Source organism: Sarcophilus harrisii, chromosome 3 (genome assembly GCF_902635505.1).
Source record: "Sarcophilus harrisii chromosome 3, mSarHar1.11, whole genome shotgun sequence".
Lineage (NCBI taxonomy): Eukaryota > Metazoa > Chordata > Mammalia > Dasyuromorphia > Dasyuridae > Sarcophilus > Sarcophilus harrisii.
The window spans coordinates 580,235,000-580,258,718 of NC_045428.1; the positions used below are offsets into that span (position 1 = coordinate 580,235,000).

At 34.4% G+C, this 23,719-nt stretch overlaps 1 pseudogene; it reads left to right on the top strand.

Moving 5' to 3' along the window:
* LOC100920546 overlaps positions 1 to 22,583 on the top strand; it is a 153,238-nt pseudogene extending 130,655 nt beyond the window's left edge.
* The last annotated feature ends 1,136 nt before the right edge of the window (positions 22,584 to 23,719 follow it).

The window sequence follows — 23,719 nt, forward strand, 5'->3', positions numbered from 1 at the left end:
TTTCATCAGATATTTTTAGGAAAATTTGGTTTCAAATTTGGTTTCAAATTCTCAAAAGAATATTCTAGCTTCTTTTGTTTCTTCAAGCATTAATATCCCTTTCTCCCTGGCTCTTTTATTGGAAAAAATAAACATAAATAAGGCAATTTAACATGAGCTCTCTCTTTTTTCATTCTCTTTATTTCAAAATCTCTTGAAATCACTTCCCATTCTCTGCTCTTTTCTTATAGTTTCTGAAAAAGAAATGGTCCTTCTTTCCAAGATCAAGTGAACATAGTTCTCTAGGTGGGATGATCAGGGTAATGTCAAAGAGGGCTATGAATTATGTCATTGGATATATGATTCCTTTTGGAATAAAGACAATGGTATTGCATGGCTATCACATCTTTTACGTGCTCATATTGTTTATAAATAAAAGGAGATTGTATTAATCTCCAAAATCTCTTTAAATTCTAAATCCTCTGATTCTAGGTAATGAAGATTCTGTTATGTCCTCAAGACTGGCTATAGGAGAAGCGAGGCAGCACAATAGGTAGAGTTCTAGATTTGAAATCATGAAGACTCATATTCCTGAGTTTAAATCTGACCACAGACACATATTAGTGTGACTGTGGACAAGTTACTTAACCCTGTTGACTTCAGTTTTCCTCATCTGTAAAATGAGACGGAGAAGGAAATGGCAGACCATTCTAGGATCTTTGCCAAGAAGATTTCAAATGGGGTCATGTAGAGTCAGACATAACTTATTTCAAAGATTAGCTATCCATCATCCTGCTTTGGGTCCTCATCAAATCTTTCCTAGGTTTTTATAATGGGTTTTAAGTCTCCTTGCTTCAAGTATTTCCTCACTACAATTCATTTACAAACAGTTATCAAAATGATTCTTTTAAGTAGAGATTGAGGTCAACAGGGTCTCTCTCTTTGTCTCTCTGTCTCTCTCTTTGTCTCTCTGTTTCTCTGTCTCTGTCTCTGTCTCCCTGTCTCTCTGTCTCTCTGTTTCTGTCTCTCTTTCTGTCTCTGTCTTTGTCTCTGTCTCTTTATATATATATATATATATATATATATATATATATATATATATATATCAGATCAATCATGGTGATTGACACATACACGTCTATCTTTGGGGCACTGATTTATGTTAATCAAATAGACTATTTTTTTTCTTTTTTACTTCCCTCACAACACACTCTCTATTATGTCTGTCTCCTCTTTCTCTAAATAGAGCAACTTGAGATACTAAGGTGAGTAAAAGTCAGAGCTGGGGCTAGGGCTGATATAGGTAATGGACTGGGAAAGGCTGATAAGTGATACAGCCTGAGTCTGGCTGAGCTGGGAGAGCCTTTCCATCTTGGAATTAGACAGAATGCTCACAGTAACCTGGGACAATACCCAAAAGGTCTTGTTTTTTTCATAGATACCTCTGAGGTAGATTATAAATCTAGAACCAGGAAGGATCCCTGAGGCTCTCTAGTTTAATGTCCTCATTTTACAAATGAAGAAACTGACACCCAAGAAGATTGATACTAAATTTAGAGTCAGAGGGTCCTTGGATGTCATTCAATACGACTCTCTCATTTTACACAGGGGAAATGAGGTTCAGAGAGGTTAAACAAAATGTGCCCCCCATAAGCCAGGGTGGGACCTTTCAGGGGAAGAGTTCAAAGTTGGCCTGGACCTCAACAACAATACTGTATGAGGATGTATTCTGATGGCAGTGGATTTCTTCAACAAAGAGACCTAACTCAGTTTCAATTGATCAAGGATGGACAGAAGCAACTACATCCAAAGAAAGAACACTAGGAAATGAATGTAAACTGCTTGCATTTTTGTTTTTCTTCCTGGGTTATTTATACCTTCTGAATCCAATTCTCCCTGAGCAACAAGAGAACTGTTCGGTTCTACACACATATATTGTATCTAGGATATACTGTAATCTATTTAACATGTATAGGACTGCTTGCCATCTGGGGGAGGGGGTGGAGGGAGGGAGGGGAAAAATCGGAACAGAAGTGAGGGCAAGGGATAATGTTGTAAAAAATTACCCCGGCATGGGCTCTGTCAATAAAAAGTTATTAAAAAAAAAAGTTGGCCTGGTTCTGGGCTGTTCCCAGAAACTTCCTTAGGGTATGGACCATGGAGAAAATACAGAGGAATGAACTTCTTGATTTGTTTAGTCATTTTTTCAGTTATGTTGGACTTTTCATGATCCTATCTGGTGCCCAATTTAATTAATTTTGATAGTGAAGTTGGAAAATTTGGGTTTGAAAATATTGATTTACCTCTGACAGCTCAAAAAGGAAAAAAAAATACACATTTCACTTGGATTTGGAAATGTATGAATAAAAAAGAAACTGAGATTCAAGGAAGTGAAAGTCCTACAGGAAATAAATGAAAGAATCAGGATTTTGTCACCTCCCCTGATTTATTTTAGCACACTACTGTTGATTTAGATTGAGATGGAACTCTACTAGAGATCTCATTTTTGTTTGGAAAGATTAATTTTATCTCTCATTTTTATACTTGGGGAAATTGATTTTTGGAATCTAAGTATATGGCTTTGAATTGATTTCTACTAACGTTCATGATAGCTGTCAGGCCAATATTGCAGTCTGTAGAAAAAGAAATTTTTTTGGACCCTGCTTTATATATCCATTATGAGGTATCTCCCATTCCCAGCTCTGTCATCTGCAAATGCTTACCGTGCCAAGTTGACTACAGACAAATGAATGTCTAAGAAAAAAATAAATAAATAAATAGATTTTGACAAAGGAGGAGTGGGAAGGAATTGGGAGTAATTTTGAGCATCAAAAACTCTTTGGACATTCAAAACAGCACTTTTAGCTCCCCACCCTTGAACCAGTTTTTTTGTTTTGTTTTTTGTTGTTGTTGTTGTTGTTTTTAAGTCTGGCTCCACAAACAGCTATAATGATAAAGGGAACGGATTAAAAATAATTTTAAAACTTAGGAAGAGTCACATGAAATAATCCAAAGTAAAGTGAGCAGAACCAGGAGAATATTGTCTACAGTATCAGCAATGCTACACAATGATCATCTGTGAATTCTTAACAATACAATGTTAACATTGTATTCTTAACAATTCTTAACAATACAATGAACCAAGAGAATTCCAAAGGACTTGTGATGAAAAATACTATCCATCTCTGGAGAAAAGAACTGATGGAGTCTAAATGCAGATCACAGGATACTTTCATTTCTTACTTTATTTTTCTTATTCTGGAGGAGGCAGTGTTTTTTTTGTATTATCTAAATATATATAATGATATTTTGCATATCTGTACAGGTATAATTTATATCAAAGTACTTGCTTTCTCAAAGAAGGAGGAGGAGAGAGAAGGAAGAAGGAGAGAATTTGGAAGTCAAAATAAAAAAAAAAAGAAATGTAAAAAATGGTTTTTACATGTAATTAAGAAAAAAATAAATTAAAACTTGTCTGGGAATCATAATCATAGCAATATCTATTTTTACTGTATTCATATTTAAAAGGTCTTTTTTTTTACAGATACCTCTAAGGTGGGTTATAAATCTAGAACCAGGAAGGATCTCTGAGGCTCTCTGGTTTAACTTCCTTATTTTACAAATGAGGAAACTGAGACCCAAAAAGATTGATACTAATTTTAGAGTCAGAGGGGCCTCAGATGTCATTCAATACAACTTCCTCATTTTTCACTGGGGGAAATGAGGCTCAGAGAGGTTGAAATGCCTGAAGTCATATATCTAGGAAGGATCACATCCAGGAAAATCACCAGCATTTTCATGTACATTGTTCATTTACAATTCCAACATTCTTTCCATTAGGCTACACTGGTTTTGGCAACAAGATGCTCTGTTCTAGATTCAAAGTATATTTGGAGATGGGAAAATGTCACTAAAAGAGACAGAGATAGAAAGAGAAAAAGAGAGAGGAGGGGTGAGGGGGAGAGAGACAGAGAGAAGAAGAAAGACAGAAAATGAGACGGAGAGGGAAAGAGGAAGAGAGAGAGAGAGAGAGAGAGAGAGAGAGAGAGAGACAGAGAAAGACAGAAAAGCACCTACCATTTGAAGAGATTGTTTTCTTCCTTTTCTTTTTTTAAATAGCTATAAATTTTAACAGACCTTTGCTGTCCCTACATCCTGTCCCCTGGACATCTATCATGGAGGAAGGGGGGAGTAATATTCAGTCCACATGGATGGTCTGTGATCATCCTCCTTTGTTCATCAACAGACCTCCCACAGTCCTTCCCTGATTTAAGCTCTGGAGGCCTGGGTTTGGAAGAGGTAGTGAGGGCTTTCTTTTATCTTTTCTATGTCTGTTGAAAGCCCTTCTCCTGCGAGCATAGCCCGCCATCCATGTTAAACAATTTCTGCAAGACACCATGTAGCTGGCTGGCCTGTTAACTGGACCATTGATCAGCTAATATTAAAAACCTCTCATTGTTATGCACTACCTGCTTGCCAGTAATAAAAGTCCCTCCTGGAGCACGAGGTGGAGTAAAACATGAAGAATTTAGTATGGAATGAGAGAGAAATGTGACGGAATCATAAATATTCCACTAATATAATCTACAGCTACTTTCCAGATAGGGCCCAGGTCTCTCCAAGCCTCTCATACACTGTATCTTAGATTTTTTTCATCCCTATAAAGTTCGATTTGTATTCAGAATGACTTAGTCTTTTTTTCATTTTTTTCCAGAGGCATTAACTGTATGAAAGATTCCTTTGAAAAAGAAGGGCTCTCCAGAATTTGCTAAGGAGCCATGTGTTTCCTGGCAGGTTTTCTCCATTATTTTTTAGTAAATGATGACCTCTTATTGCTAGGAAAAGAAAATAGACTGGGAGATTCTCTCCCCAAAATCTGATCCCCTATCTCCCAGTCAAATAAATCTTCTTTTGAAATATGGCCTAGATCTTGACTGATCAGATCTGCCTCACTTAGAATACACAATTGTGAATGGGGGTTCACAGACAGAATAATAATAGTACCTATAGCACTTACTATGTTCCAGGCAATTTCTAAGTGCCTTCAAATTTTTACTTAATTTGATGATCACAACAGCCTTGCAAGGTAAGTAATATTAACTTCTTTTTATGGATAAGGAAACTGAAGTAAAAAGATCTTGAGGGATGTGGCCAGGGTGACACAGCTAGTAAGTGTCTGAGAATAGATTTGAATGCAGTTCTTCCTGATTCTAAGCCTGATACTCTATCCACTGTGCCACCCAGTTATCCCTAGGATAAGAGTGAAAATCTAATAAATGACCTCTACTTCTGAAGTATTTTCTTCAAAATTTGGACAGCTCCCTTTCTCTCCTAGAAAAATTTTGGTCCTGAATCACCTCTGTTTGTCTCTTGTTTTGAGACTGCTCCTGCTATCCACTATTTCAGGAAAAGTCAGAGCCATATTTCATTTCTAACCTGATTATCTGGCCATTTCTTGCATCATCTCACCAGACTCTAAAGTACCTTTGTCTTCCTTTGCCTTCTCTCCTATACAAATTTTGGAACCATGAAGCATGATCCAATTAATTCTGCCTTTGTTCTTGTATGGAGCCTGCCAATCTATCCACAATACCTATAACTTTCCATACCAAAAGTCTCCTCTGGGACCATCTTACCAAGATTTCCCCTTTGATCATTGTATAACTCTTCCTCTTTCAGAGCTCTTTCAGACATATATATATATATATATATATATATATATATATATATATATATATATCTGCCTTGTTTTAATATCTATAGCTTTTAGCATTGGGCTTTATCAGTAATAAAAACTTAACAAATGCTTTTTCATTCATCCTTTCATGCATTCACACATGCGTATATGTGTGTGTGTAATGGATTCAGTATGAAATTATGGGAAAAAAAGCAAAGGATTTACAATAAGAGGTGCTTAGATTGAATTCTGAGTGTACATCCTAACAATTGTCATTGTTCCAGTTATATGACCTCTCTTGGACTCATTTCACTCATCAATAAAATCAGAGTATTGAACTAGATGTCCTCTGAAGTGTCTTCTTTGCTCTAACTATAATTCTGTGATTACTCAAGTTGAAATGAATGGGAGAATGATGTCATCCCCTTTGACCTTTTTGTCTTTGTCCTAGTGCGTCCCATGCCAGGAATTCTCTCCCTCCTTGCTTCCTCCTTTTGAAATTCTAGTTTTTATTAACTCAGCTCAAATGTCACCCAATACATGGTTTCTTTAGTGACTTCCTTCATTTTTAGCATCCTCCAAAAATTACTTGATATTTGTTGTGTTTATGTTTTATATTGACTTAACTGAATACATGTGGTCTCTCCCTAATAGAGCATAAGTTCTGTAAGAAAAAGGATCATTCATTTTATCCTTCTTGTAACCAGAATGTAGGACAATGTTTCGTCCACAGTAAACCCTTGGATCTTCTGACAACTTTGTTTTTTGATCTCTAACAGGATTTTTGTTTTGATTTTGGTTTTGGTTTGTTTATTGTTGTTGTTTTAGGGAGTCAGAATTTTGGGACTTGGGTTTTGAATTTTGTTGAAAGCAAAAGTCCTAGAGTGGGGAGAGAAGGAAAAAAAACCCCTCAAAACCCTGAAGGCATTATTAAGCCCTCCATAACCTTCTTCCCCACAGACATACAGATAGATAATCGGACACCAAGAAAGGCCTATTTCTGTCCTTAATTTCCAGAAACCAATCGTTTTCTTTTTGTTGGCTCTGGTTGCAGTTCAGTCTCCCATCACTTTCTGCTTAAACTATTATAACGTATCCTTTGCTGGTCTGGACTCCCATCATTGTGTCTTTTTTCCCTGTATCAATCCATCTTAAGAGAAGTGACATGATAAAGCATTAACACTAGCACAAGTTTATCAGAGATTGACAAGGCAGCCACCTTGGTAAGGTCTTGAGAGAAAACAAGACAAAAAAGAGAAAGGAAAGAAAGCAGTAGGGGGATGTGACACTGATAAGGATCCCTCAGAGAACTCATGCCAAAGTGTTAATGATTTAGTTTAACAGGAATGAAAAAGCCAAGAATCTTGAGCAAGGGGAAAAGAAAGGAGAGAAGAGAATGTAGTATTGGAAATGGAACATTGAAAATGGAATTAGCTTGGAGTTGGAATTCAGAAATATAATGTGCTATCATGTGGTCTTGGGCAAGTCACTTAACCTAGACTTTAGTTTTTTGGCATTCAGTCCATTCCAATTTTATCTTACAAAGGCAAGTTTTATCACTTTGCATAGAGTTTAGATTCAGCACCCTGATGGAAGAGCTTTGATTTCATCATCCTAATGATAGCTTTTTCTATTACTGAGAATGTCCTATTCTCTGCTTCATGTATGAGAGCTACTCTTGGTGCACACTGATCAACAACAGCATAAAAGAGTCATAGATGTCTTTGAGAGCAGAACTTTCTCAAAATTACTTTGTCTATGTGTTTTAGATTTTTTTAAGTTCCCTTGAGAAGAGGGGCAGTACCATTTTGGTCTTTATATCAATATGTCTGGTACAGAGGAACAGTGAGGAGCCCCTGAGTAAGGAGACTCTCTCAGTCAATACAGATAGATGAATAACCATTTTTCAATTTAGACACTTGCTCAGTTGTTTGCATCTCTGAACAGTTAAACAACTTTTCCAGATCTTGAAACATCAATATATATCAAAGGTGGGATTTCAATGTAGTTCTTCCCGGTTCGAGGCTGATTTTTTAATCCAATGAGTCACATTGCTTAGGCTGCATGAAACATAGATGGTTAGTAAGTGATTGTTGAACTAATTAACTCTCTAAATGTAAATCTACAAAACAAAGTAATGACTCTTCCATGGGAAGCATTTTTTAGTTAAATTGCTAGAATAAGAATCAACTTATACAACAATAAAAATGGATCCGTTGGGGAAGTGTCTCCAAAATTTATGAAAGAAGTAGGCATCTATTCGATGTTTCTTGCACATTTATTCTAGTATTACCAGAAGGAGGCAGCTTGCTTTCCTCTCTTTTAGAACCTTTGGCTACCATCATGGACTTTTTCTAAGAGCCTTGTGATTTTCTCACTGAAGTGACTGCAATTTACCAGTGGAGAACTGTTCTGTCTATAACCATGGAGCTCACATATAAATAACATATTTTTACATATATACAGATATACACATAATACATACATACATATGCATGTGAATATAGTCACATACATATATATAATATATACATTAAATATGCTGCATATATATATATATGTGTGTGCATACATACACACACACACACACACACACACACATGCATTTAAGACTTCAACTGAAGGCTTCAAATCACAATGGCCAAAACTTCATTTTCTCCAATAATTCTGGGAGATTTAGGGTAGGAAGTACAAGTATTGTTTGAAAGAAATCAGAAGCTTAAGGGAGGAGCCATGGTGGAGGAGAAAAGTCAGGAAGAAACCTGAACTCTTTCCAGTTTCTCTCAGAAACTATATTAAATCCAACCTCTAAATTGATTCTGGAGTGACCGAACCTACAAAAAGATGGAGTGAAACAATTTTCTAGCTCAAAATAATTCAGAAGGACTTCAAGAAAGTCTGTCTTTATTTGGGTAAAAGGGGAGGACTGCCCAGCATAAACACTGTTTGGGTAAGCCAGAAAGAGGTTCTTAACTACAGCACAGATCAGCAACTAAAGTTCAAAGGTATTATATCAGAAAGCCAATGGGATAGCAAATCAGTTGTGAGGGGTCTGCAGCCTTCCAGCAGAAGACAAAGTGCTATCTCTAGAAGCATGATTAGGCCACCCAAATGTAGTCAAAAAGCTACCAGCACCTGAGGCCTCAGTGCAAAAAGCCCCTGGTCCCCAGAACAAGAAACTTGGGTCAGTGACCTCTTTGGCCCAGGAGCTGAACTCAACTTTAAAAATAATGAAATAGGCTAAAAAAGAACAAAAAAAAAAAAAATAAAAGAGTGAAGATCATACAAAGCCACTATTGTGACAGGGAAGATCAAAATACAAACTCACAAGAAGATAACAAAGACAAAATGCCTATACATGCAGTTTCAAATGAAAATATGAATTAGCCTCAAGTCTCAGAAATCTTGGAAGAACTCAAAAATAATTTTAAAGATCAAATAAAAAAGGTAGAAGAAAAGTTTGAAAAATAAATGAGTTATGTAAGAAAAAGTCAATAAGGTGCAGCTGTTCAGAATACCTCCTGAATTTCCCTTGTACCCACTTGCTCCTCCACCACTCCCCAGTCTTGTTAGCAGAAAAGGTTCTGAACCCCAAAGCTGAGGTGACCTGGGCCCAGTTGGCATTGGCCATGAACATCAGCACTGCCCCAAGGGTACAAGATGTGCTAAAGACCAACCTAGGGCCCATGTGTCTCAGCACAAGAGATATCAAATTCATTAAAAATGGAAATGTGCTAGTATACAAAATGCAAATTCACTACCCAATGAAATCTTTGATTTTAAATGTAGCTACAACCCAAGATGACATTACTGGTGATAGCCTTATTTCAAATGTTCTTATATTTGGAGAGCTGCTGAAGTAGGTAGAGCTCTATATCTCTGAAAGTCTGCACCTTCAAATTATAACAGAATACTTTAAAGCTGCCAAGATTAAGGCACCTGAAATCTTGGAAACAAGGAGAGAAAGAAATGTTCATCAATGTGGTTAGAATGTCCTGGCACACCAAGTCAATGTTGATCTGTCCAATGTGCTGGCAATGGTAGATTCAATTTTGGCCATTTAAAGAACAGGTGAACCTGTTGATCTTTTCATGGTAAAAATCATAAAGATGAAGCATGAATCTGAAACTGACGCAATGTTGACCTGATGACTAGTTTTGTATCATGATGTCTGACATCTGATATGAAGAAAAGAGTAGAAGATAATTATGTTATTAAATACAATATATCATTAGAATAGGAAAAAAACAGAAACATTTTTTTAAGTGTGAAGGAGAGAGAGACAAAAGCAAAAAGGAATTTCATTGACAGTAAAGAAAATAGTAGAACTTAAGAGAAAAGTGTGTAGTGATTCAGAAAAAAAAGATTTATTGTTATTAATCAAAAGGGAATTGACCCATTTTCTTTAGATGCTCTTACAAAAGAAGGTATAGTAGCCCTTCTCAAAGCAAAAAGAAGTAATATGGAGAGGTTCATTTTTCCATGTAGTGAGATGGCTATGAATTCTGTGGACAACCTAAATTCTGACTTTTAGGGCATACAGGACTTATCTATGAATATAGACTTGAAGAAAAGATTAATTCACCTGCATTTTTATATATTATCAACAAAGTCCAACAGCAAGACAAGCTGCTAAGGCAAAGTCAGGAATTATATGAATACAATTACCTAGGACTTTCCACACAAATAAAGTCAGAGCTAACGAATTGGAAAAATATCAAGTGCTTATGGATAAACCTACTAAATATAATTTAAAATGTCAATACTACTTAAATTAATCTACTTAGTCAGTGCCATATCAATCAAACTCTCAAGAAATTATTTTACAGATCTAGGAAAAATAATAACAAAGTTCAGCTAGAAGAACAAAAGATTAGGAATTAATGGAAAAATGCAAATAAAGGTGACCTAACTGTCATTAAAACCATTTGGTACTTATTAAGAAAACAGTATTCGATCAGTGGGATAAGTTAGGTTCACAAGACATAGTCAATTACTATAATTTAGTGTTTGACAAAATCAAAGACCCCATCTTTTGGGATAAGAACTCACTGTTTGACAAAAACTGCTGGGAAAATTGGAAATTAGTATAGCAGAAACCACATTTAATACTATATATCAAGATAAAGTTGAAATGGATTCATAATTTATATATAAAGAGTGGTATTATAAGCAAATTAGAAGAACAGAGGAAAGGTTAGCTCTCAGATCTGTGGTGAAGAAAGGAATTTATGGTCAAAGAAGAACTGGAGTGCATTATGAAACACAAAATAGATAATTTTGATTATATTAAGTTAAAAAGTTTTTGTACAAACAAAACCAATGCAGAGAAGATTAAAAGGGAAGCAATAAACTACGGAAAAATTTGGGTCCTGATAAAGGCCCCATTTTTAAAATATATAGAGAATTGATTCAAATGTATATGAATTCAAGCCATTTTCTAATTGAAAAATGGTGACAGGATATGGACAATTTTCAGATGAAGAAATTGAAACCATGTCTAGTCAAATGAAAATTTGCTCTAAATAACTATTGATCAGAGAAATGCAAATTAAGACAACTCTAAGGTACAACTATATATCTCTCAGATTGGCTAAAATGACAGGAAAAGATAATGATGAATGTTGGAGGGGATGTGGGAAAACTGGGACACTGATACTTCATTGGTGGATTTGTGAAGTGATCCAACCATTCTGGACACCAATTTAGAACTATGCCAAAAGGGCTATCAAACTGTGCATACCCTTTGACCCAGAAATGTCTCTACTGAACTTATTTCCCAAAGAGACCTTAAAGGAGGGAAAAGGAACCACATGTGCAAAAAAAAAAAAAAATGTTTGTGGCAGCCAGGAGAACAAGGAGAATATGATACATAGCAACAACAAAATCATATGAAGATCAATTCTCTGATGGGCATTCTCTTTTCAACAATGAGACTTTTTTTCAATTTTTTAAAAATAATTATAACTTTTTATTGGCAGAACCCATGCCTGGATAATTTTTTTACAACATTATCCCTTGCACTCACTTCGATTCCAACTTTTCCCCTCCCTCCCACCACCCTCTCCTCCAGATGGCAAACAGTCCTATACATGTTAAATATGTCACAGTATATTCTAGATACAACATATGTGTGCAGAACCGAACAGTTCTCTTGTTGTACAGGAAGATTTAGATTAAGAAGGTAAAAATAACCCGGAAAGAAAAACAAAAATAGAAGCTAATGACTTTATAAGACATCAAGAATCAGTCAAGCAAAATCAAAAGAATAAAAAAAAATAGAAGAAAATGTAAAACACGTCATTGGAAAAACTGCCCTCATATCTTAGAATCAATAAGCAAAATATTCATTGAAAGAATCCACTGATTACTTCCTGAAAGAATATTGTAGTCAAATTCCAGAACTAGCAAATCAAAGGGAAAATAAATTTCAAGGGCCACATTAGAATTACATAGGACTTATCACTTCCTACATTAAAGAATTCAAGGGCTTGAACTGTGATATTCTGGCAGAAAAAAAAAAAAAAAAACTTTGGAGTATAAGTAAGAATCAACTGGCTAAAAAAATTTCCATAATCTTTCAAGGGGAAAGATGGTCATTTAATCAAATAGGGGACTTTCAAACTTTTCTCACAAAATGACTAGAGATAAACAGAAACATTTAACTTGTATGCAAGACTTAAGAGAAATGTATAAAGGTAAACAAAAAAGAAAAGGAAAATAAAATATTATCCAATAAGGATAAAGTGTTTCCATCTCTATATGTGAAGGTGACACTTGTAATTCTTAAGAATTGTACCTCTATTAAGGCAATTAGGAATATAATAAACAAAAGGGTATGGGTGTAAGTTGACTTTGGTGTGATAGCATTTAAAAAGCATTGTACTTGTAGAGAAGAACAAAAGGGATTGGCAGATGGTATAAATTCCATCACCTGGAGAGGTACAAAAAATCTATTACAATAGAAGGAAAGGAGGGAGGCAATGAGTATTATTTGAACCTTACATTTATCTGATTTGACTCAAAAAGGGAATAATATACTAATTCATTTAGGTATAGAAGTTTTTCTTACCCTATAGGTAAGTAAGAGGGAAAAGCATAAAGAAGGAAAGAGCAGGGTGTTGTTATAAGGGCAAAAGTAGGAAAAAGGGAGAATAGGAAAGCAAATGTGGCTGATAGAAGGGAGAATAGATTGAGGAGGTGATAGAAGCAAAATGCTGTGAGGAAGAAGAGGGTGAAAGGAGAGACAAGCATATAAATGAGAAATAGGAACAAGGGAAATGCATAATAATTATGATTATGAATGTGAAAAATATGAACTCTCCCATAACATGGAAGGAGGTAGCTGATTGTATTAAAAACCAGACATATTTGAAGCAGAGATGTACAAATAGTAAAGGTAAAGGATGGAGCAGAAAAATATGCTTCAAATTAAGTTAAAAAAAAAAAACAGCAATTCTGATCTCAAACAAAGCAAAAACAAAAATACATATGCATCTCGCTGAAAGGTACCATAGATAATGAAGTACTATGCTAAAGACAATATTTCAACTTTTTATCTAGTTCTCTAAGTATACCATCATATCATCTACAAAGAATGATAGTTGTGTTTCCTCATTAATTAATCTAATCCCTTCAATTTCCTTTTTTCTTTATAAAACTAACATTTCCAGTACAACACTGAATAATAGTGGGGATGATAGGCATCTTTGTTTTACCCCTGATATTATTAGTAGAGTTTCTAGCTTATGAAAATTTTATATAAAACCAGAATTGTAGTGTTCTTCTCTTCTATAATATAATTGTTCTCTGGGAGCAGGTTTCTTGGGGGGCTTCTGGAGGTAGCTTTAGTTTCACTTCAGATCAATCATCACCTCAAATGCAGCTCAAGAAGAGCCAAAACTGAAAAAGAAAATTATAGATCAATTTTTCGAAATGAATATCAATGTAAAAGTTATAAATGAAATATTTCCAAAGCAATTACATCAATTTATCACAAGCATCATACAATATGACCAAATAGGAATTATATAAGAAATGTAATATTAAGAAAACTATCACTATAATTGATCATATAACTAATAAAACTAATAGAAATCATATGATTATCTCAATAGATACATAAAAAGCTTTTGACAAATACATTACCCATTCCTATTAAAAAAAAAAACACTAGAAAGCAGAAGAGTAAATGGAATTTTCTTTAAATTGATAACAACATCTACCTAAAACCATTAACAAACATTATTCATAATAGGAATAAGGTAGAAACTTTCCTAATAATATCAGGAGTAAAACCAGGATGCCCATCAACCACACTATCATTCAACACTGTACTAGAAATGTTAGTTTTATAAATAAGGAAGAAAAAAAAAGAAATTGAAGGGATTAGAAAAAGCAATGAAGAAATACAATTGTTGCTTTGCAGATAATATGATGGCATATTTAGAAAAATAAAAGGCGACTTAAATAATTATTTAATTAAAATTACAAAATATACAATAAAACCATATAAATCATCAGAATTTCTATATATATCCACCAAGTCTAGTAGTAAAAGATAAAGAAAATCAATTTAACTGTAGACAATTAGAAATATTGAGACAAACCCAGAAATTATGTGAACACAATTAGAAACAGGTTTCACACAAATGAAGTCAGTTCTAGGCAACTGGAAAAATATCAGTTGTTATGAGTAGGCTGATCCAATATATTAAAAATGACAATTCTCTCTAGATAATTTACTTATTGAGTATCATACCAATCAAACTGCGAAATACTATTTTATAGATCTAGAAAAATCATAACAAATTTCATCTGAAGAAAAGATCAAGAATATCAAATAAACTAGTGAAAAAATAAAAATAAAGTAATGTTGCCCTAGTTGTACCAGATTTAAACTATATAATAAGTTGACAATCATCAAATCTATTTGATACCAGCTAAGAAATAGAGTAGTGGATCAGTGGAATAGATTAGGTACTTAAACCATAGTAGTAAATAATTATAAAGTCTGCTGTTTGTTAAACCTGAAGACTCCATCATCTAAGACAAGAACTTGCCATTTGACAATAAACTTCTAGGAAAAGTGGAAAATAATAGGGCAAAAAATAGGAGTAAGCCAGCATACTCATACTATATTCAGATAAAGTCAAAAGAAGCACATGGTTTACACAAAAAGGATGATATCATAAGCAAATTAGGAGAGCAAATTCCTTGTTTGGCAAAAAATTTGGAGATTAAGGGGATGCCCATTAATAGGGGAATAGATCAAGAAGTTGTGGTATATGAATATAATGGAATACTATTATTCTATAAGAAATGATGAGCAGATGGATTTCAGAAAAAAAAAAATTGGAAATATTTACATGAACTGATGTTGAGTGAAGTGAAGAGAACCAATAAAACATCATACACAATAACAGCAACATTCATTGTATGATAATCAACTATGACAGATTTGGCTCTTTTCAGCAATACATTGATCTAAGACAATTCCAAGAGACTCATAATGAGAAATGCTATCCACATGGAATCTGAATCAGATCAAAGCAAACTATTTTCACTTTTTTTCTCTTTCTTCTCTATTTTCCCCTTTTGTTCTAATTTTGTTTCACAATATGAATAATGTGGAAATATTTTTGAAGTGATTATACATATACAAACTGTCAGATTCCTTGCCCCAATAAGATGGGGGAGGAGGGAGAAAAAATTAGAACTCAGAAATCCTATAAAAGTTAAGGTTGAAAATTGTCTTTACATGTAATTGGGGAAAAATACTATTAGGTGGTGTGTAGGAGAAAGCTACACAAAAATAAATCATAAGTCTAAATCATTTTTAAACTACAAAAGGCTCATTATCTCTGGAGGCAGTCCATTGCACTTTTGGATAGCTCTAATAATTAGGGATTTGGGGATTTAGTTTTGAATTTTTTGCCTACCATTCCCACTGCTCCCTATATGTCATGATTACAAAGCAGATGATTGTTATATTTCCCTGCTTAAATCTTCTCTTCTTTAGTATAACATTTGCACTTTCTTTAACTGATCCTCATATAACTTGCCCTCTGGACTATTTACCACCCCAGTCGTATTCCTTTGATTGTTCCCCACCTTCCTAAAAGTTCTTACCTAAAAGTGATATCCAGAACCACAAACACAGCTTTAAATGTGTCAGACCTAGGTCACATCACCTCTATATTTCTGTATACATCTTTTAATACTAAAATCCCACTAGTATACTCAGCTATCACCTCACACTATTGACCCATTTAGTCCATTTTCTCCAAGCCCCCAGATATTTTTCAGGAAAAAAAAAAGTTCTATCTAGTCACACATCTCCCATATTGTACTTGTGAAGTTGATTGGGGCTTTGTGTGCATTCAATTGGCTTAGAAAGGTAGGAAGAAACAACAATAATAGCATCGATAGTTTATATTTCCACACCAAAGAAATAGTCTGGCATAAGGGATGGATTCAAAGTCATAAAGAGCCTTGTTCAAATTGTGTTTCTAATTTAGACTAGTTTCATGATCATGAGTGAGTAATTTAACATATTGGTGCTTCAGACAATTCTCTAAAACGAAAAGTTATTCAGAAGATTTTGAACTTCCCAAGTAAAGGAGTTTTTCTCATCAGGGAATTCCCTATGTCAGTGAAACCACAGGTCCAGTCCTTATCCCTTATTTGTTTAATATCTTCAGATTGGAAAATTGTTTGTATATATTATATGTTTCTTGGGGGGAATTGTTGTTATTCCAACCCTCATTAGTTTCTTCACAAATTCCACCTAATTCATTGTTCTTAATTGTAAATTTCTCTATTCTGTTATTATGCCTATTTTTTACATAAGGAAACCGAGACTCAGTGATTCTAAGACTTCATAAAATCATAGACCTTTACAGCTTGATGTGGTCTCAGTGGCCATCTGTTCAAACTTAACATGAAATGAATCTCTACTACATAACAAGTAGTCATACAACTTCCATGTCCCTGATCAGATATAGATATCTGAGGAGGGATTCTAGCCCACATCTTCTTGACTTCATATATTTGTCTTCATTTTCCCAGATTGACTTTAACCTTTCACCAAGAGCTTAGTATTGATTACCTCATCTGAGCCTCACTGACAATGCTGTGAGCTTGACAGCCCAGATATATATAGTAGGGGCAGCTATGGGCTTATAGTCAGGAAGACATGAATTCAGATCTAGTCTCAGATTTATTAAGTGACTCTAGAATTTCCTTATCTGTTAAATGGGAATAATACCAGGGTTTACTTTACAATATTATTGTCAGGATCAAATAAAATAACTCATGAAAAATTCTTTGCAAATTTTCAAGCTCTTCAGAAATATTGTTGCTATTATTATTCCACCTATTATCCCACTTCACAGATGCATACCTGAGACTGAGAAAAGTTAAGGGCTATCTATTTTAAATTACTTCAAAGCACAATTCAAACTCAAGTCCTTCTGCTTCCATATCTGGACACTACATAAAAAAAATTCTTTTTCTATTAATCCAAAGGATAGGGTTGAGTATGGAGTGAAAGGAACATCTAACAAATGAGTTATCAAAAGCTATGCATGATTTTTATTTTAAAAAATAGGAAAATGCCACAGACAAAAACCAAACCAGACTGAAGCAAGTGAGATCAAAATATGCTTTATTCTGCCATCATTTCCCAAAAGAAACACATTTAGCCCCAAGGTAGAAATGAATGTTCAAAGACCTTACTGATTTTTTTTTAAATGATAAATGCTGTGTTTAATATATAAGTGAATGACTATTCAAAAATCCATCATTCCTGGGAAACAGAATTACACTGAGACATTTTAGTGCATTATTTTAAAAGGGGGAAAAAAAAGTACATGTGTCAGAGAACCCTGGCACAGTAAGTACAAGGACAGAGTACTTGAGGGTCAGGAAGTAGCTCAGTTTAAAACTACAACTGAATTCTAAATAGCTTTAGGAGACACTATGCCCGTCAAACATCCATCCTCTAAGGTTTGACAGTCAATAGATTCTTGTCTGAAGGTGATATCTAAACCATGCATAACCTCTAATCTAGCAGTGTCACTATTGAGTTTGTCTCCCAAAGAGATCATAAAAAGAAAAAAAGGACCACATGTCCAAAAATGTTTTCAGCAACTCTTTTTATAGTGGCAAGGGTTTTGAAATCGAGTGGATGCCCACCAGTTGGAGAATGGCTGAATAAATTATGGTATAGGAATGTTATGGAATATAACTGTACTATAAGAAATAATAAGCAGCCTGATTTCAGAAAATCTTGGAAAGACTTCCATGAACTGTTGCTGAGTGAAGCAAGAAAAACCAAGAAAACCTGTCACAGTAAAGCAAGACTATGTAATGGTCAACTAGAATCTACTTAGCTCATCTCAGCAATGCAGTGATTCAAAGCAATTCAATAGACTTAGAATGGAAAATGCCATCTGCATCCAGAGAGGGAACTATGGAAACTAAAAGTGGATCAAAAGCATAGTATTTTCACATTTTTTTCCTGTTTCTCATGTTCTTCCATTTTGATCTGATTTTTCTTGTACAAGATTTTCCTGTGGAAACATGTATAAAAGGATTATACATATTTAACCTATATCAGATTGCTTGCTGTACTGGGGAGAGAGGAGGAAAAGGAGAGAGGAAAAAAAATTGGAACATAAAAGTTTATGAAAATGAATGTTGAAGATTATCTTTACATGTATTTGGAAAAATAAAATAGAACTGGGGTGAGAAGAGATGATTTCTAGGCATTATCATTTGAGTTTTAAAGATGAATCAAAAATGGAATTGAGAATCGAGTCTGTACCAAAATAGGAGATTACTAGCCTCTGAAACAAAAATGGCATCCTATTTGTTCTCCCTGACTCAAGTCTCTCAAGTTTTCAATTTATTCTTATTACAGGAATTCAAAATGATTTCCCTCAAGCACAGGTATGAATATCCCCCACTCCACAAACTTCAATCATTTTCTATTGTCTCAGGTTAAAATAGATATTCCTCTATTTGACTTTTAGGGTTTTACAACCTGGTGCCATCCTATTTCTCCAACATTTTTATGTAATACTTCTCTTCTATCACACTATAGTATAGCCAAACTGCCCTCTTTATTCTTCACGCCCAGCACTCCATCTCTTGTCTTCAGATTTTTACATTTTCTCCATGACTTGGAAACACAATGACTAGTATAGTGTTGATTAAGTGAACTATCACAGAATTTCATAATTAAGAAACCAGGTTGTCCATCCAAAATTAAGACCAAGAATTGGGAATCCAGAACTACTGATGGAGGCAGGTATATCTCTTTTCCTGAATACAGCAAGCTGGTGAGAGAACAGGCTCTTTGTTGCATTACTCTGGAGCACACTCTTGCCCCTTTTATGCAACTTCAGACACTTAATGAACTCAGGGACCAAACACCTCCCTAGACATCAGCATTCTCTCCAAAAATCCTGCCATGTTTCTAGCACAGCAAGCTATAGAGATTCTTAGTCTGGCACTTAGAATCAGAGTTCTGTTTAGAGCCCCAGGAAACCTCTTGGAACTCATTTATACCTTACAGTTGGATTTGAATGTCGTTACTCACTATTTTATGCTACTATATCCTACCCAGCCTTGATTTTGTTCTTATAGGTTCAGTGTGTGACCTTATACAAGTCACTTAGTTTTTATGTGCCCAATAATCTTTCTAAATCTCTAAAACCAGAGGGACAATTCTTGCTACTACTGGGTAGCATCAAGAAAAATTTGGGCATTAATCAAGTGGAAATTGGTTAGATCATAAGCATTTTATTTTATGTCAAAAGATGAAGCGGATATAGTATCTTTTCAGTCACATGGGTCATCAATTTGGAATCATACTTGACTATTCCTTTTATTGCCCATAGCCAATAAATAAGGAAATCTTGTGGAATCAACCTTAACATCTTTTAATGTTAGCTGATATACTTCCTTGGAGCAATGAGATACTAAGGATCATTACATTGGTTGATTTGTCTGTCTTTGTCACAAGAGAAGACTCATTTTAGTGAAAGAGAAATACATGTGATGTCAAAAACAAAAGCATTTTTTTTTAAAGAAAATTATTTACATGGTGTCTAATTTTACATAACTTAAAATGCAAAATACTTAGCCTTACAGCATGGCATTCCATGGTCTGCCTGTATTCTACCTTTCCAAACTTATTTCAGTTTACTTCCACCCACAATCACTGTTATTAGCAAAACTGACTACTGTTTTTCTTAACCATTTCCCACCCCAAACATTTGCATTGCATATTTTCAGTGTCCAGAATTAAGCCTCTTAGAATTATAATCTTCCTTCATGACTCAATTCAGCTGTCCATTCTTCAGTGAAATCTTGCCTCATTCTATTCTTTGCTTAGTTTTATAAAGCTAAATTATAAGTTCTCATTAGTTAATTAACTAAATTGTTTTCTAGTATTCATTTTTTCCTGAGGTCATACATATTTATTTGTTTATTATGGCCCTGGAAGAATAGGTTTCTTTAAAAATATATATATTTATTTAACATTTTTCCTCAATTACATCTATAACAATTTTTTTGGACATTTGTCTTTAAGATTTTTAGTTTTATGTTCTCTCTCTTATCCCCACCCACAATAAAGAAACCACAAGTGAAGTTATGCCACATACTAATATAAAAGCCAAGTTGTAAATGAAATTAAAAACCCTCAAAAATTAAGTTAAAAAGAAAGAGAAAAACAGAGAATGCTTTAATCTATATTCATATATAGTCAATTGCTTCTCTGGGTATGGATAGAATTTTTCAATTTAAGTCATTCAGAGCAATTGTTGATGATTGTACTACTGCCAATAACAAAATCATTTACAGTTAGTCATCCCAGAACAATGCTATTACTTAAATAGCTTACATTTAACTTTGTTCACAGAGGACTTTCTAGGTTTGTTTGTTTTGTTTTGTTTTGTTTTGTTTTTTTTCCTGAGAGCATCCTACTCATCATTTCCCAGAAAACTATACTATTCCATCACAAACACACATTAGAATTTATTGAGCCATTGCCCAACTGATGGGCTCCCCAGTTATGAATATTTTTGTATATATAGGTCATTTCCCTTTTATTCTGTTTTTTTTTTTTATTTTTCTGAATCTCTTTGGAGATTAAATTTATTTACTTAATATTTTTCATGCCTAGTCACAGTGTTGTTATTAGATCAAAAGATATGCATGAATTTGCAGTCCTTTGGGCACAGACCATCTTTTGATCACTTATCAATTGAGGCATGACTCTTAGTTTTTTAATAAATTTGACTCAGTTTTCTCTATGTTTGAGCTATGAGTCCTTAGCGGGGGAAAAAAAAAAAAACTTGCTTCAAGTTTTGTTTAATTAGTATTGCTCATTGCATTTCCCCTTATTTATTCTCTCTCTTTTTTCATCTTGTCTCTTCTCAAGTGTTTTACTACTGAATACTGCCTCCTCAAATATGCCCTTTCTTTATCATCTTTCTTCTTTCCCACATCTCATTTCCCCTTCTATTTTCCCACAGGATAAGATAGACTTCTATCCCCCTATTGAGTATGTATGTCATTTCCCATTTGAGCCAATTCTGATGAGAGTAAAGTTCATTCACTCCCCTTTGCCTTCTTTCCCTCCACTGTAAAAGCCTGTTCTTGCCTCTTTTTTATGGCAGATAATTTGCATCATCCCACTTCTCCCTTTCCCTTTTCCCCAATACATTCTTCTCTCACCCTTTAATTTAATCATCAAAAAAGATATTATCCCTTCATAGAATGTTTCTTGAGGACAGAAACTATTTGCTTTGTATCTTCAGACCTTCAATTTTAAACAGAATAAATGATAAGTGAATATTCATTAAATTCAATTAATTTCATACCGATGACTCCCAGATCTATTTGTCCTGTCCTAATCTCTCTTCTGAACCCCAGTCTCTAGTCTTCACCTGCCTATTGGGACATCTTTGACTGGCTGTTCCATAGGTATTTACATTCAAATTTTAAACTGAACTCAATAACTGCCCCTTCAGATCCTGCTTCTTTCTAACTTCTTTATTAGTGTTAAGGATACCATCATCCTTCTTTAAGGCTTATAATCTAAATTTCATCCTTGACTCCTCTGTCTTCTCATAACCAATCTGTTGGTAAATGCTGCAACATTATCAATAAATACTTTTTTCCCTTCCCTGGAAATGCCATCAATATGGTATAAACAATTATTTCTTATGTCTACACTATTGCAATAGCTCACTGATGTCAGTGTTCCTTCCTCAAGCCTCTTCCTATTCTCATCTGTCTTCTACTCAACTCCAAACAGATCTTCCATCTGAATTTTAGTAATTTAGATCTTCCTAAAATTCAGATGGGATCCTATCACCCTTCTATACAATAAGCTTATCATTCCTGATTATCTCCAGAATCAAATATGCAATTTTCTTTAGCATTCAAAGCCCTTCATCACCTGATTCCTACTCACACACCTTTTCAGTCTTCTTATACTTTACTTATACTTTACTCACCTTCACATATCTGCAATCTAAAGACACTGGTCACCTTGCAGTTGCTTGAATAAGAGTCCATCTATTGCCTCCAGGCAATTTTCACTTTTTGTTCCCTATATCTAATATAGTCCCTCTATCATTTCTACCTTCTGGTTTCCCACGCTTCCTTCAAGTCACAGCTAAATTATCTTCTTCTGTGAGATGATCTCTTTCCCGATCTCTCTTAATATTACAATAATCCCTTTTCTCTCTTGATTACCTTGCATATTTCTTGTATTTATCAGGTTTATACCCAATCATTTTTATGTTTCTCCCATTAGAATATGAGCAACTTGAGAGCAGATTTCACCCCCAAAAAATGCTTGGAACAGTGTCTGGAAGATGTGCTACTTAAGACATTTAATAGCTAATACTACTACTACCACCACCACCACTGCCCCCACTGCTACTGACACTACTACTATTATTTCTACTACTACAAGATTACATAAAAAGTTCTCTGGCCTGAGACTTTCATAGGTACAAAGTGAGAAATTATTGTAAAAGGAAGCTTCAAATAAATGGTCCTTAAAATTTATCCCTACCTTTCTGATTACTTGGTAAACTAATTTACTCACTGTGATGCTATAGGATTCCGAGGTAAGTATGGATTGGACAAGATGTATCCTCTGGGGTACTTTTCGTGTCTGAAATAATATGATAATGTAGAAATAAGTTAATTCAAAATCAATTGAAATTAGAACATATTTTCCCTTAAACCACCAAAAATTTATCTATCCTATGTATTGGTGTCATAAAAAATTAAACATGAGAGGAAAAATGACTGAATAATAACTCTCTTATATTTCATTCTTCCATTATTTTGCTGAGATGACTTTAGTAACAAGTGAAAAATTAAAGATAGGAATTTCAAATATATGTACAAGTCAAAAAGAAAGCTATTTCCCTTTTCTGGATTCATTCTATAATGGGTACTGATTATATAATGGGTATCTAACATCCAAGGAATTTAGGGAGTAGTTGTATATATTTGAGACTGATTGAAAGGTACCTTGCTAAACAGTTAGATTCATTCACCTACTATCTGTGTGACCTTAAACAATTTGTTTAACCTCTGTCTGTCTCAGTTTTCTCATCTGTAAAATGGGATTAGTAATAAGAACTACCTTACAGGGTTGTCATAATAATAAATGACATGCTGTTTGTAAACACTGCCAAATTAAAAGATTTTATAAATGCTAGCTACTACTACTACCACTACTATTTCTGATGCTACTACTACCACCACCACCACGACTACTACTATAATGACAATGATAACAACAATGAACACTACTACTTTTACCACTCCCATCACCCACACCATCACCACACTACTTTTATTGCTTCTATTATCAAAAGGTTACATGAAAAGTAATCTGGCTGGGACAAAGTAGTCAATAACTTTAGTTTGTCTAGTGTTTGACTAACTCAAAGACTCCAGCTTTTGGGATAAGCACTCACTATTTGACAAAAACTGCTGGGAAATTTGGAAACTTCTTAGTAT